At 46.0% G+C, this 16,523-nt stretch overlaps 1 protein-coding gene across 7 annotated transcripts in view; it reads left to right on the top strand.

The window, feature by feature from the left end:
* Positions 1 to 16,523, top strand: part of CCDC92 (coiled-coil domain containing 92) — an 86,613-nt gene that overhangs the window by 55,955 nt on the left and 14,135 nt on the right. Inside the window, exons 1-2 of one of the 7 annotated variants that reach the window (XM_044990245.1) lie at positions 3,150 to 3,390; positions 5,818 to 5,899. The exons of 2 other annotated variants lie outside the window; for them this stretch is intronic. The gene's annotated coding sequence lies outside the window, so the exon portion shown is untranslated. Of the gene's footprint in view, positions 1 to 3,149; positions 3,391 to 5,076; positions 5,328 to 5,817; positions 5,900 to 6,063; positions 6,213 to 16,523 lie in introns of those variants that run through there. 4 more of the 7 variants (XM_044990248.1, XM_044990246.1, XM_044990249.1 and 1 more) reach the window with 4 other exon arrangements.

Below are 16,523 nucleotides of genomic sequence, written 5' to 3'. Positions count from 1 at the left end.
GGTTCCCTGCCTCTGCACCTGCCCTCTTGCTGGGTTCTCCGTCACCTATTCACTATGCAGTGATGACAAATTAGCAAGGTTGTTAAAAAATGAAATTAGTGGTGGGACAAATGGGCAGTCAGGGCCAACGGGACTTACAACAGGGATGAATTCGGCCCCCACAGTTAAGTCTGCAAGAGGTGGAATAAAGTGTTTTGGCTTTGCCTTATCTGGGAAAATATCATTTATGCAATAGAAGGGTACAAATGGGGTAAAAGTCAAGTTCAAATCTATATCTGCCTGATACATTCCTGCTATCTAGCCATCCAGTTCTTCTATTGGCGCATACTACCCTAGCATCTGAGCAGTATTTAAGCAAAGACGGAAAAATAATATTTCTCTTTTCCTCCCCAGTAAATAGGAGAACATGCTTGATTAGGATTAAAGTTATTAGTGGGTGCATGCACGTTGTGGGAATACTCATCTGAAGAAATTAGTTTTGTACTTAATTCTGAAGGCAGCAAGCTCCTTCAGAAGGGGGAGGGATAGTTCAGTGGTTTGAGCATTGGCCTACTAAACCCAGCATTGTAAGCTCAATCCTTGAGAGGGCCATTTAGGGATCTGGGGCAAAAATCTGTCTGAGGATTGGTCCTGCTTTGAGCAGGGGGTTAGACTAGATGACCTGAGATCCCTACCCGCTCTGATACTCTATGATCCATGGTCATCTTTCTCTTGTGGGAGTGAGTTCCCATAGTCTAGGTCCAGATTCTATGAAAGTTCTGTCATACTCTGCTCAGTCCTTTCTTAATATTGGCACAACATTAGCGCTCCTTCAGTTTTATAGAATTTCCCTGGCATTCCAAGATGTATTAAAAATTAACACTAGCTGGCCAGAGACCTTCACAGTCAATTCTTTTAGGACTCTTGGATGCAACTTCTCTAGGCCCGCTGATTTTAAAATGTTCATCTCTAGTAAATGTTGTCTAATATCCTCCTCAGTTACTAATGGACTGGAAAGTACTTAATCATCCTCATATAAGAGTACACCGTCTGCTTCTTTCCAAATACAGAACAGAAATATTTATTGAACACTGCTGTCTTTTGTGCATCGTTAACAATTTTATCATTACCATCTAGTAAGGGGCCTATACCATTGTTAAGATTTCTTTTGTTCCCAATATACTTTAAAAATTCCTTATTGGCCATAGCCTTGCCAACTGTGGATTTACTACTGGTTGCATGAGATCTCCAGCGGGTGTCTCCCTAATTGAAGTTCCCCATAACAATGCTATTTTTCTTTCCACACATTACAGACATATATAACATGCTGTCTTGTTTGACTGATCCCAAATGATAGTGGAGTGGATTCAGTTATATTGAGTTGCCTAATTGCATGGTGCGCACTAGGATATTTGCACTGCTGTGTGTACAGATATCAGCATGCATGTATGTCTGAACTTTTGTGCATCTGTGACAAACACATCTCTGTGGACATACTTGTGTGTTCACACGTGTGTGCACACAGCATGAATACAGACACATGAACCCAGATGAATGCACAGTTGTTACTGCTGAGGGTATTCTGTGCCAAAAAAAATAAAAATTCTGCGCACAATATTTTTAAATTCTTCAAATTTTATTTGTCAAATGTGGAGGCTCTGGCATGGCATTGGGGAGCACGGCTCACTGGCTGCACAGAGTGAGAGATCACTGTGCAGCTCCCCCTGGGATATGGACTCAGAGGAGAGGCTGCACCCAACTCTGACACAATGCAATGATGGGGCCTCTCCCAGAAACACCCGAGGGCCCTGCCCCTCCATGTGGGCAGGCAGGCAGGCTCAGCAAGGCAGGATTCAAGTTTGGAAGGGCTTATTGTGGGGGGATCCAGGTGTGGGTTGAGAGGGTTCTGTGCGGGGCAAAATGGGTGCAGGCAGCTCAGTGGGGGATCTGGGTACAGGGGGATCTGGATGAATAGAGTCTTGGAGGGTTCTGGGTGCAACAGTAATGGAACTCTGCAGGGGGGTCCAGGTGAAGGTGGTTGGGATTCAGCTTGGGGGGGTCTGGGTGTAGGGGGCTCAGTGGGGGATTCAGATGCTGAGGGAGTGGGGTGGGGATGTAGGTGCAGCTGGTTGGGGCTCAGTGGGGTGGGGATCCAGGTGTGGGTGGCTCGTCAGAGTGGTCCAGGTGCAGGGGGAGTGGAGCTTTTCGGGAGGGCTTTGAGTGCAGGGGCATTAGGCTTGGTGGGAGGGTCTAGGTATGAGGGGGTCTGGATCCACAGGTGTTGGGCAGATGGGGGAGCAGCTCCCCATACAGGGATCCCTCCCCCTGCAACTGAAGAGTGATGGGTGCAGGAATTGGTTGGAGGGGGGAGTTTGCAGAGTTTCCTGCAGCTGAGGGAGAAATCTGGGAGTGGGTCTGACCTGGCCCTGGAAGCCATGCAGGGGAAGAGGAAGTCCTGTCCTCCCCAGTCCAGTTGGGACTAGCGCAGGGTAGGAGCTGGGTCTTCCCTAGTGCCACCCACTGCCCCACAGTGATTTACCTCTCTGATAGCTGCCCTGGCCACCCAAAACATACTGCTGGAGAGGGTTGCATGACCGTTCTTGTAGCTTCCCTTTGCTTCATTTTCTGCAGGGAAGCAAAGAAATCTGTGGGAGACATAAATTCCATCTATGTGCGGTGGCGCAGCATTCCCCCGGGAGTAAGCTGTGCTCACACTTATATGCATGCATTTATGCACAGGTCCATACACAGTTGAATACATCTACACAAACATGAAGATTCACACACACATACACAGCACCCCCAGATGCCTTTACAGTTTAGCCTCTCAGATATAGCACAGCTAACCCCAGCTCTCATGCACAGCTCTGCACACACTTGCCCAGCTCCTATGCACAGTTATGCACACAAGCATGACCACATAGGAAGTGTGAAAAATCAGGCGAGGGGTTGGGGGTTAATAGGTGCCCATATAAGACAGAGACCCTAATACCAGGCCTGTCCCTATAAAATCGGGGCACCTGGTTACCCTGGCGCACACAAACACGCTCAGGGGCGTGCCCAGCTCGCCCGCGCAGTTGCAGGTGCACACACACCCACTCAGGTGTGTGCACCCTTGCGAGGGGGAGGGTCACACGCTCACGAGGACGCCCAGCGCTCGGCCACGCGCACGCACTGGGGAGCACGCCCGGCCCCTCCGGGTCAGCGGGCGGAGATGAAGCGGCAGCGGCTGATTAAAGCGGGGACCTTGTTGCCATGGCAACGGAACTGCTGTCGCTGCAGCCGCACCTGAGCTCTGCGCCTGCGCCCCCGCCCCCCCCCCCACTCGCGCCCTGCCCCCTCCCCGGGGAGCCGTCTGGCTTCGCCCCCCGCCAGTGCCCCGCCCGGCCCGGGGAGGCGACCCGCAGCCGGGTAAGTCTCCGCGCGGGGGCTGGTGGTTCTGGGCCCAGAGGGGCCCTGCCGGGGGTGGGCCCAGCCCCGCCTTGCGCTCCCCCCACCCGGTGTGGGGCCGGTGGCGGCCGCGGGAGAGAAGGAGCCGCCCCGAGAGGCTGGGGTGTCTCGCGCGCCCCCCCGCACAGACAGGTGGGGGCTGGGTGTTCCGTGTCCCCCCCCCCCGTACAGACAGGTGGGGGCTGGGTGTTCCGTGTCCCCCCCCCCCGCACAGACAGGTGGGGGCTGGGTGTTCCGTGTCCCCCCCCCCGCACAGACAGGTGGGGGCTGGGTGTTCCGTGTCCCCCCCCCGTACAGACAGGTGGGGGCTGGGTGTTCCGTGTCCCCCCCCCCCCCCGCACAGACAGGTGGGGGCTGGGTGTTCCGTGTCCCCCCCCGTACAGACAGGTGGGGGCTGGGTGTCTCGCGGCACCCCCTCCCCCGCACAGACAGGTGGGGGCTGGGTGTCTCGCGGCACCCCCTCCCCTGCATAGACAGGTGGGGGCTGGGTGTCTCGCGGCACCCCCTCCCCTGCATAGACAGGTGGGGGCTGGGTGTCTCGCGGCACCCCCTCCCCTGCATAGACAGGTGGGGGCTGGGTGTCTCGCGGCACCCCCTCCCCTGCATAGACAGGTGGGGGCTGGGTGTCTCGCGGCACCCCCTCCCCTGCATAGACAGGTGGGGGCTGGGTGTCTCGCGGCACCCCCTCCCCTGCATAGACAGGTGGGGGCTGGGTGTCTCGCGGCACCCCCTCCCCTGCATAGACAGGTGGGGGCTGGGTGTCTCGCGGCACCCCCTCCCCTGCATAGACAGGTGGGGGCTGGGTGTCTCGCGGCACCCCCTCCCCTGCATAGACAGGTGGGGGCTGGGTGTCTCGCGGCACCCCCTCCCCTGCATAGACAGGTGGGGGCTGGGTGTCTCGCGGCACCCCCTCCCCTGCATAGACAGGTGGGGGCTGGGTGTCTCGCGGCACCCCCTCCCCTGCATAGACAGGTGGGGGCTGGGTGTCTCGCGGCACCCCCTCCCCTGCATAGACAGGTGGGGGCTGGGTGTCTCGCGGCACCCCCTCCCCCGCACAGACAGGTGGGGGCTGGGTGTTCCGTGTCCCCCCCCCCCGCACAGACAGGTGGGGGCTGGGTGTCTCGCGGCACCCCCTCCCCCGCACAGACAGGTGGGGGCTGGGTGTCTCGCGGCACCCCCACCCCCGCACAGACAGGTGGGGGCTGGGTGTCTCGCGGCACCCCCTCCCCCGCACAGACAGGTGGGGGCTGGGTGTCTCGCGGCACCCCCTCCCCCGCACAGACAGGTGGGGGCTGGGTGTCTCGCGGCACCCCCTCCCCCGCACAGACAGGTGGGGGCTGGGTGTCTCGCGGCACCCCCTCCCCTGCATAGACAGGTGGGGGCTGGGTGTCTCGCGGCACCCCCTCCCCTGCATAGACAGGTGGGGGCTGGGTGTCTCGCGGCACCCCCTCCCCTGCATAGACAGGTGGGGGCTGGGTGTCTCGCGGCACCCCCTCCCCCGCACAGACAGGTGGGGGCTGGGTGTCTCGCGCCCCCCCCCCCCCGCACAGACAGGTGGGCGGCAGCCTGAGGGCCTGGGTGTCTCGCCCTCCTCCACAGCATGGACAGGTGGAGGGCAGGCCGGGGGGCTGGGTGTCTCGCCTCCCTCCTACACAGACAGGTGGGGGGCAGCCTGAGGGGCTGGGTGTCTCGCCCCCACCCACCACACAGACAGGTGGGAGGGCAGCCTGAGGGGCTGGGTGCCTCGCGTACCTCCTTTGCATTCCCCCTTAGCAGGGAGAGATGGGGGGCAGCCTGGGGCTGGGGACGTCTCACCCCTTTTTCCACACATACACGAGTGAGGAGGAGAGCAAGGGCATCAGGTGAAGATTTTTTTCCTGCCCTCGTTGGGGATGAAGGTGAGACACTCCCTTACTACTCTCACTAAAGTAGTGGTTCTCAACCACTGTGTCTACAGACCTCGTCTAAGGGGTCCGCAAAAGGTGCTTTTTACCAAAGAAAAGTGGTTTTCAACCTGTGATCCGGACACCTGGGGGTCTGCAGACCGTTTAGATTTCCGTAGGGGTCCTCACCTCCATATGAAAGTTTTAGGGGACCGCAAATGAAAAAAGGTCGAGCATCACTGCATTAAAACATTTCCTCCTGCCCACGCCCAGCAGAGAATAAAGCTGTGTGTGCAGGGCAAAAGCTTTCTTCTCCATGAATGTGTATGTGCAGGGACTGCAGGGTTGTAGCAAAACGATTGCCTTCCACTTCTGTGCGCCTTTGCAGCCCCTGCTGCAGTCCGCTGGGGAATAGGAGGCGGGCATGGGGGTTATTCTGCTGCCCTGTTACTCCCTGGCTAACTCACTGACAGGGGCGTTTCTTTAATTCCCTGTTCCTATTTAGAAAACACAAATCCATTTCAGTGGATGGACTGAATTCTTCCCTGGAAGGGGAGGTGGCATGTCTGCTTGTCTGAGACCATAAGGTATGCCATGGGGGTACCTAATAAAAGAGGAAACATGAAGGACAGTGTTGCCTTTGAGCTTTAGGGAAGTGACATTATTCTCCTCCTCTTCCGTTGCAGTGAATCTGTAGGGTGGATGAAGAAAGAAAAGATGGAAGGAATGTGTGTGGGGAGGGGAGGGGTGGAATCTTTATTCAAGACAAGGTATTTTATGTAAGGAGAGAGCCCATCATTTGTGGAAATAGTAGCAAGGAGTGCAAAGCTTGTGTTTGGAAATGGAGTGTCTTCCAGCAACCTAGCTGCTGTATGTTTATCGCCAAACCCAAGAACTAAGGTGGGACGGAGGGCAGGGATCCTTGCATGTTTGTATGTTGCCACCATAAATGATAATGATATGCTTTTTTAATGTAGTATATTAACTGTCAAAAGCTGAAGTAAGGACGATAAGATAAAAGGACACGGGGCTGTGGCAGCCCTGAGGGTGGGATTGTAGAGTTCTGAGCTGCATTGCAGGTGCATAAGAAATATCCAGGAGACTTTGTTTGGATGGGTAAACACTTGTACTAAAATGTGCCTTTGTTGATGTTTATACAGTAGGAATTATCCCTCTTCATATTTTAAAATTTCATTTCATGTCAGTGTGGCTGTAGTGCAGTCCCTCCTTATATACTGCTTGTTGGCTAGTAAATATAGTCCTTCAGGGTGGTACAGTAGTATAACTGTGAACTAGTAAGAGAGAATTATGATCTTGTCTTAGTTTAATATAGATGTACATTTATGCATTCATAAAACTATACATATCCCAAGGTTCAAGAAACTGTTTAAAACTATTGATACACTGGAACAGCTAATAAAATGACAAAAATAAGAAATCTATCCATTAAATCCCATATATGTTATCTGTTATGTTGAATATTAAAGCTGTACGTTGACTCTATGAAGTATATTGAGATTTCAGTGATGTTTTGTTGTTCCATTGAATTTTCAATTCAAAGGCGGGGAGTTCATGATTCAGGAAGACATTACATGCCTAAAAATATATAAAATGAATAATTGGACAAACTGGTACATAACTGCTGTAGCTATTACTAAGTGTACTGCATAATATATGTTAAAAGCATTGTTGCAGGAAGAACTGTGACAGCCAAGCTAAATGCTGTATATAAGATTCATAATAACCAAGTTGAACATTAAAATTGTAAACAAGTAATTTTGAAAAAAAATTACATTTCATAAATTTGATTTCAAATTTTAATAATGTTATCCTTTTTAACAGCAGTTTTAAAATTATCAAACTGCATTTTTCTTTGGCATAATTTGTAAAAAATAAAAACTTTTTTCAATATGGCTCATTATTAAAATCTAAAACCTTTTGAGAATTACTGTGTATTCATTCGGAGGAGTCATCAGTGGGCAGAAAGAAAATTCCCCTCTGGTGTTTTTCCTGTAAGGAATGCACTTTTTGAACATTGTATATAGCATAGTAGGACGGACTAGGATTGCAGGTGGAATAAACTAGCTTGCAAGCTTTGCTCTTGATATAATATTTAGCCTGGCATTTTCTTTATTTAGACTTTTAAAAGTACTGAAAGATGTCTAAGGAATATTTAAAAACAAATGTAAAATGGTATCTACGTATTATTTTTATAGCATCAGGATCTCCAGTGTATACTTTGTATGTATGTAAATGGACAAATATAAAATAATCCATCTTTCTGCCTGAGGTCTTGAACATGTGTCATCTCATTATTTTTAATAGTAAAATATTCTAAATAACTAATTTTTAGAAGCAAACTAGTCTTATTTCACCATGTTGAATATAACTTTGATCTTTCATATTCCTGAAGTACTGTTTCTATAATACTTTGAAATCTTTTGTGCCACCAGCTAACAAAAATGACTTAATTGATCAGTTTGTCAGTAATTAATAGTAGCATTTTTTTTGAAGTGTGATGAGGTATTAAGATCAGTGATCCAAATGACTTAATCGTAATATTGGATGCTTTATGAGAATACTTAGGCATGTACTGGCCAGAGAACAGTGTCTGTAGCTTTCTTGTTCCACAGTCTTTTCCTGTTCTCCCTTTCTTGATTCTAAAAGGGGTTTAGGAATCTAAGATCTGAAAAAAGGGAAGACATAGAAAAGGAAAAACAGAGGTTTTGTAAGATGGTTCTACTAAGTGACTCTTATTTGAGGTCTGGCTCTTTATGCAGGCTTTTTCATGTCTGTTTATTGTAGTGCACAGTAAAACCATGCTTTTGTGTCACAGCAACACCATTATTGTATCCATAGACAAAAACACCCATACACACCTTTTGTAGATTCTGCTTTAAGGGATGAGAATATTTTACTATAAATTAATTGTACAAGCTAAATTAATATTGAATATTGTACAATAAACTAGTTTTCCAGCAGCTCCTGCCATACCCTTTGTAATAATTGTGCTGAATGATGCAGCCCAGAAGCGTGGAAGGAGTTAAACCGTGAGAGGTTGCCCATTGTTTGTAGAAAAAAAATCTTATTACAACTATATAACTAGAACTTGTTGATTCCTTTTGCACCTACTATATGCCAAAATAAAATTTCTGGGACATTCATTCCCTGGCCCATTCTTGTTTTAGTGCTGTATTTTAATATTTTTGTTTGAATTTTAGAGTAAGGTAATTCACTGAACATTGCTATGCTTTGAGTTTCTTTGTTTCTCTTTGCAAGGGCCAGTGTTTGCCTCTCTAATGAACTTCTTGTAGCTGATTACAATATCTGTTACATTGATTAGGCAATATTAAAATTGTTTCTCTGCCTAGAAGAGGATGTAGAGCAATACCCATAGTTCTGTCTGTATTTCTCAGAATCTTTGTCACCATTGCCTGAAGAAATTACTTCTCAGGGGGGATGCTAGTATTATATCAGTATTATAGCTCAGCTAGTTGGAGAAGTCAGCTAACTGGATTATGATAGTTCTGAACGTAGGATAAACACTTGAGAACTGTTGTACTTAAATACAGTTCCCCTTCTTCATATTAATATGTTCATAAAGCAACAATATAAAAAATATTGCAAATACATTTCTCCTGTTATATTTTGGGGACAGTCTTCCATTCAGTGAATTCAGTTGTAAAATTCTCATTGACTTGACTTTGGTCGGAATCAGGCCTTTAAAATACTAGGAGATTAATATTAGAGCACTGGGAGTCCTAGGATCTTGAATTGGTCCACCAGCACTGATCGTGTATCAAATGTATTTTTAGTTAACAAAAAGAGGCAAACATTTAACATTAACTGCGTAACTTTTTTCTTTCATGTTGCTTGTTACTCCTGGAAACAACAGATTTCTCACTTGCAGGTAAAGTAAACACAACACTGTTTCTGCAATGGTAGATCTAACTCAGTGCACAGCATCTGTTCTCTGGTACAACTCATGTTGAAGATACACATTGTTTGCAAAACAGGCCTTTAAAATAAAACACACTGTGCTCAGAACTATGACAGACATTCTATAAATTGTTTTCAAATTAACCATTTAAAAAAAAAATCCTGTTTACTCTCTGTTTTCTCTTCAAAACTCTATCAGCTGCTTGCAAACAGTGGGTAGGCAGTTTTCCTGTGAAAATCTGTGAAATCCTTTTGCATGTTAACCCTACAAATGTAGCACTTTCTCTTGCTGTCTTAACTATTGTAAAGCAAACTCCATTTCAGGTGGGAACCGGAGTAAGCCCAAAACAATTAAAAACAGAATATGTTGTTTTGTTTCCAGTTACTTTTAAAGGTTTGGTTCAAATTGTCCACCCCCTATTATATCTCTAATCTGCATAATTTAGGAGTATACAATAGCTGGGTGTAGTATTAATAAGACATCTGTGAGTGTTTGTGTTTACTCTTCTGTTTAAAAAAATAAATCTATCATTCATGTGCTGTTCCTTAAGTGCATTTTTTCAAATAATACAACCATTGTTTGTCAAATGGACCTTTTGTTCTTAAAAATTTTATTTTGAGCAGAATAAGAGAAGCAAAAAAATTGAACGTTTGTAGTTCTAAGTCATTATTCTAAAACAATGGAGTGTACATTTATGAAACAGTGTAACAGGAGGTAGATGAACAGGTAGTGAAATTTTTCACTGTTTTACACTATTTCAGTATTTTACTCAAAAAATACAGTTAAGTATATTAGAAGGCTCACTGCCTGCAAGTTATCATCAAAGTGAAGCAATTGAACATAGGTATAGAATTGTTGTCAGTTGTGTTCTGATTTGGATGTGCAGATGCCTTCTTTGTAAATGAATTTGTGGTGATGAAAGACTCCAGCTTGTTTTTCCCAGATATGTTTTACATATATACTAGATATAGTTTATACATTCCTCAGAGTAAACTGTTGATCGCTGTGCGCAGGTAAAGGCATTTTGGCTTGTAATTAGGTTGTATAGGGAAATAGCTCCAGATAATATGGGGAAGGAGTCCTTTTCCCATAAAAACTAAACCTAAAACAATGGAAATTAAATGCAAAGAACTAGTGTTAATGAAACATGAAAGTTGAAAAGTCAAACATTCAGAATCAGGGCATTCAAAAAATGATGGCAAATCCTTTCCTCTGAATCTCTCCTGGGATTCCCACAATATTGTCAATATAAACTCTTCCTTTAAAATAACATGAAAATATTGGATCTGAGTTCATGAGGGATTACTGACACCTGAAATATCCAAGAGATTTGGTTTCTCTATATTTTAGAATCATATTTCTAATTTCAACACCATTATAGTTCCAAATGTATGTACAGAATACATAACACTCAGAGTATGTCCTTGTAGGAAAAATTCTTTGTCTTCTAAATAATTTAGGGCCTGATCCTGCTTTTGAATTTGTTGCTTTCATTTTCAAGGGCCTCTTTAATGAACTTCTTGTAGCTGATTACAAATTCTGTTACATTTATTAAGTGATATTAAAACTGTTTCTCTACCTAGAAGAGGATGGAACTTTTCTTTCTTTTTCACTGACTATGGAATTGTCTCCAGTAGTGAAAATGACATATGGTAGTTGTAATATTGCATTGCTGTCCGCAAATCTAATTCTATTCAGGGCTGAAGGCAGAGCCTACCCTTTTGCTATGGCTTTCCCTTAGCCCTGATGGAAATTACATTAAGTAATAAACCACTGTCTGGTCTCAAAATGGAGGAGAGAGAAATGAAGTGATGCCCTCAAGGAGGGGCCTGCTACTGGCATAAGGAAGAGAGAGCTCAAATCTGTGCATACAAGCTAGTTGAAATTCAACATTTTTTTAGTCAAAAAATGATTCAATTTTTTATGAAAAATTGTAGAAATGTTCATGCTTCGTGAAATTGATTTCCTTTTTAAAAAATGTTTTATCGGAATGATTACTGATATTTTCCTCCTTAACACTTTGAATGAAAATTTCAGAGTTCTATTACTGAAGTAGACTTTTTTTTTTCCTGACCAGCTCTATGCCTAGGGAACTGGGATCCTATAGTAATGGACATAGGTCACAGCCTATCTACATAGGTATTTATACTGTCTCTGGCACTCCTGATATTGTACAGAATCGTTTGCCCATGATGATGTTGTCTAATACCATCTGTGAATCACTCCAGTGCTGGTGATGTCTTTATGTATATGTCACAGTATTTCTCTGACCTAATAGAAGCTTGCTTCAGTCTGTTCTGATTTAATTGTGGCATCTATGGGACTTGTGTAGTCTCAGGGGGTGAGAAGGATTGTATAATCTTCATTTGAATCATCCTTGCCAATACTTATGATTTTAAGATCGATTGTGTCAAATTTACAGGAATTCACTGAGGTGTCTGTAAAGAGTACAAGGTGGCTCATCTTGTTCATTTTCTGAACATCTAGGAACTTTAAATTGTTGCTATCAAGACTGTCTCCTCTTAATTGATCTTCCTGCTACTATGCTGGGGAGGCCACATATGTCTGTCTGGAAAACAGCAGGGGAAAATCCCCTTGTAAAATAACCACGAAAAATGTTAGAAATGATTTCTTAACAAAGATAGGACTATATTCTCATTCTGAGGGGAGGAAAGGATATGTTAATTTTCTCTTTCCTTTCCAGAGACTATAATTATGCTTGATATATAAAATAAGTCTTAGAAAAATGTAAGGGCAATGATACATGAATCATTGGTGGTAAAGAGGTGGCAATTTAGGCAGACTTGTATATCTGAGGCATGAGAGATGTTGGCTTAATAGTAAGCATTTTATATGTTTTGTAGCAACTAGAGAAAGGAAAATACTTACCATAGACTGTCGGGAGGAAATTGTGTGGTCCTGTTATTATAGTCAAGGCTTATACATCACAATTTTTAATCAAAAGGAGAAACCTGTGCATGTCTGTCATATTTTATTATTTTATCCTTTTGAGTTGCATGTTTTTCCAGTAACATGAAAAGTCAGAGTGATGGGTTGGATCACAGAAACCCCCTTAGGGCTGCCAACTGATGTGCCAAGACACGCTTTCCGGCCACAAACACAGACCCAGGTCTGAACCATGTCCCACAAACTGCAAGCTTAACTGAAAGCAAATTAAGAAGTGTTCCTGTCTTTAACACTTAGATGCCCAAACCCCAAATAAATCCGTTTTACCCTGTATAAAGCTTATACAGGGTAAACACATAAATTGTCCGCCCTCTATAACACTGATAGAAATGCACAGCTGTTTTGCCCCCCCCCATATTAATACATACTCTGGGTTAATTAATAAGTAAAAAGTGATTTTATTAAATACAGAAAGTAGGATTTAAGTGGTTCCAAGTACTAACAGACAGAACAAAGTGATTTACCAAGCAAAATAAAATAAAACACGCAAGTCTATGGCTAATACAGTAATAAAACTGAATACAGATAAAACCTCACCCTCAGAGGTGTTCCAGTAAGCTTCCTTTTACAGCAGGCCTGCACAACATGCGGCCCGCGGAGCCTCACTGTGCGGCCCCCCGGGGGATTCTAAATCCCCCCCCCCCACGGCGCTCTGCGGGCAGCCCAGAGCCCTTTGAATCCCAGCCGCGGCTGGGAGTCAGAGGGCTCTGGGCTGCGGGCAGCAGCAGGGAGCCCAGAGCCCTTTAAATCTCAGCGGGGGCCGGGAATCAGAGGGCTCTGGGCTGCCCGCAGGGGCAGGGAGCCCAGAGCCCTTTGAATCCCAGCCCCTGGCCGCTGATTGCCCCCTCCCCAGACCCCTGCCCCAACTGCCCCTTGGAACCCCAGCCCCTATCTAAGCTTCCCTTCTCCTTGTCCCCAACTGCCCCCTCCTGAGACCCCACCCAACTTCCCCCCAGGACCCCACCCCCTACCTGTCCCCTGATAAACCTCCTGGACTCACATGCCTATCTAATTGCTGCCTGTCCCCTGACTGCCCCTCCGAACCTCTGCTCCATCCAACCCCCCCTGCTCCCTGTCCCTTGACTTCCCCCCGGAACCCCCTACCCCTTCTCCAACCCCCAAACTGCTTACTGTGCCACTCAGACCAGCGTGTCTGGATCCGTGCAGCTCCAGACAGTTGCTGCCATGCTCTCCCATGGAGCCCACAGCCCTCTCCCACCTCCAGCACCTGCCTTCCAGATTTGAACACCTCAAAATTCTTGCATCCGAAGAAGTGGGTATTCACCCACGAAAGCTCATGCTGCAAAACGTCTGTTAGTCTATAAGGTGCCACAGGATTCTTTGCTGCTTCAAAATTCAGGAGTGCTCAAGCTCGGTTTGGGAAGCTTTTACTTCATTTCTCCCAAATCAAATATACTGATCCACTGTAACTTGCTGTAGAAAAAGTAGGATAAAATTGAGCAAGAAATGCTTATTAGGACTGGAATTGCTATTTTCAACAGCCATTGCCTTTTTGTTTGTTTGAAAAGAAGACAGTGATATTGCATTGGCAAATTCCCCATAGAAAGAAAGAGTAGAACAAAAGAATAATAAAGGCACCTCAACTTTTCCTCATTTATGGAGGACAGTCTTATAATATGCATCCAGATATCCTCCAATCACACAAGCTGAAAATTGTTCCACTTTACTGCAGCTCTGTAACCATATGGGAACCAATCCTGTCTGTGTTTTGTGCACATCCAAAATTCCGGCTGAATGACCTGCCCTGGGAGCGAGTTACCAGTGACCCAGGGCTGGGGCAGCAGGAGGTGTGTGTGGGGGCACTGGTGGGGAGGAAAGGGGGAAGCCCAGCGCTGGGGTGGCGGGGGGGGGTGTGGGTGGGGGGAGAGCCCAGGACTGGGGCAGCAGGAGGGTATTGGGGGAGCCCAGGGCTGGGAAGGGGGACAGCCAATTTTTTTTTGCTTGGGGCAGCAAAGAACCTAGAGCCGGCCCTGCCGGGTTCCCCCAGCCGCCGGAGCCCCGGGCCCTTTAATTTGACCCTGAGGGCTCCCAGCCACCTCTTTAGCTGGGAGCCCCTTGTTGATTTAAAATAAAGTATCACCTCCCCACCCCCAACCTTCCTTTTTGGCCCATAGCTGTTTTGGTGGGGCGGCGCTGGGGAAGGAGGGTTTGTTTCCGCAGGGCTGGGCAGCCCTGGGGCTGGGTGTTTCCTCGGGCTGGGAGGTTTCGGCCCTCAGCTGTTTTCTTTGGAGGAATGTGGCCCTCGCCACTTTACAAGTTGTGCAGGCCTGTTTTACTGACTAGTCTCCTTCTAGTCTGGGTCCAGCAATCACTCACACCCCTATGGTTACTGTCCTTTGTTCCAGTTTCTTTCAGGCACCCTTTGGGGTGGAGCTGCTATCTCTTGAGCCAGTTGAAGACAAAATGGGATTTCCCACGGGCTTAAATAGACTTTCTCTTGTGGGTGGAGGCCTCTCCTATGTGAAGTCCAGCTCCAAGATGGAGTTTTGGAGTCACATGAGCAAGTCACATGTCAGCAGCCATTGCCCACATGCTATCTTGAATGTCTCCAGGATGACTTCTTATATTGATTGGAGCCTTCCAAGATCCATTGTCATTAAGTATTTCTTGATTGGGCACTCTGACCAAACTAAGGCTACTTAAAAACCAAGCAAGTTCATAGCGAAGATTCATAACCTCGAACTCAAAAATGATACATGCCTACAAATAGGATGAATAGATTCAGTCGATCGTAACCTTTACAGAGATATGTTATATGGCATATGTAGAATAAAACACATTCCAGTTATATCATATATACATTCATAAGCATATTTCCATAAAGCCTTATGGGGTGCACCGTCAGTCAGTTTGACAGGAACACTTTTGTCATCTGTGAAACTGAAGCTGACTGGAAAGGGTCTTCAAAAGATACTCTGTGCCCCTGCTTTCTTTAGGTGACTTCCTGAAACTGGATTTGCTACAACACCTAAGAAAATATTCTGACAGCTTGTGGTTTGTTTTGATCAAGTAAAGAATTGGCTCTCAGATGAGAGGAAGTTAGTGGCCTGCCTGCATAAATAGTGTATTCCAGCATAAGATCTGAATGCATATATGGAGGGTGCTCAAGTGCTTGGTATGTCTGGAGATGGATGGAATGGGTACCATCTGGAAAGAGATGACTTTCTTGTTTAACTGATCTCCCTCAGTCAAAAATAAAACCTTATAAAAATGGCTAGTTAGCTTCATTCCGGTACTGTCTGAATATGCTCTCCCTCCTGGATTCTAAACTACCATCTCTCTGCTCTTATCTTATGATGTGAGTGTTATATGAAGGCATTCCAGTTTGTCCACAGGAGCTTGATACAGAGCCAGAAAAGGCTTCTGACTCCCTCAGAAATATTTTGAACTACATCCAAACACTTCAGATCAGAAGGGGCCCTTCTCTCAGCCCTGCCTATCATTTGTGAAGCAAGAGTCCTACTTTTGTCAACTCTTTCAGTTTAATTTATTTTACTTTTTGGTTTAAGAATCTTTTTTTTAAAGAAAAAATACTCTGTAGCACTGAGACTGATCTACCATGAAGCATTTTTTTCTCGTATGCCACAATAGAGTGGGATTTGCCCTCTAAGAGCTGCTGAATACGTCTGCTTTTGACTTGTATGAAGATTTCATCTTGCATAATATAGTTCATTTTGGCAGGTAACACTGCATCATCCACATACAGCCATGCTGACACTGAGAGGAGCCAGGAAAACATTCACTTCTTGGGGTGGGTAAAAGAATTTTAACATTTATTTAAGATTTCATCGTGGAAGGTGAGTGAAGTCTTGGACTGATTCTTACCCAAACAAATCTACTTGCATGTTCCTTTCGGTGCACCTGAAGGAATGTTGTTTGATTAAATTTGTCTGTTCCTCTGTCTCTAGGAAAAAGGAAATTGGGAATCTGTATGTCCATAAATCTTTATGGGCAGGTTGGGGCTTGATCCTGCATTTATTATTATATTTACATATTTTTCCTTTTGGTCTCCATTGAGACCACCACTTTCGTCTAAAATCTCATGGGTTTAAGGTGCAACACTATACATTTGTCTAGATAAAAGAACTAGCACAACAGTGCTGACATGCTCATTGTGCTAATGCCAGTATGAAAACCATAAGGGTATATCTACAGCAGTGGTCCCCAACCTTTTTCATCTGGCGGGTGCCAGACGAAGGACCGTGGCGGCAGTGGAGCATCCGCTGAAATGCCGCTGAATTTCTGCCGCGTTTCGGCAGCGACGCCTCTCAATGATACCACTT

This window comes from Mauremys mutica, chromosome 16 (genome assembly GCF_020497125.1).
Source record: "Mauremys mutica isolate MM-2020 ecotype Southern chromosome 16, ASM2049712v1, whole genome shotgun sequence".
NCBI classification, from domain to species: Eukaryota; Metazoa; Chordata; order Testudines; family Geoemydidae; genus Mauremys; species Mauremys mutica.
This window is presented reverse-complemented; position numbering and strand designations above follow the sequence as displayed.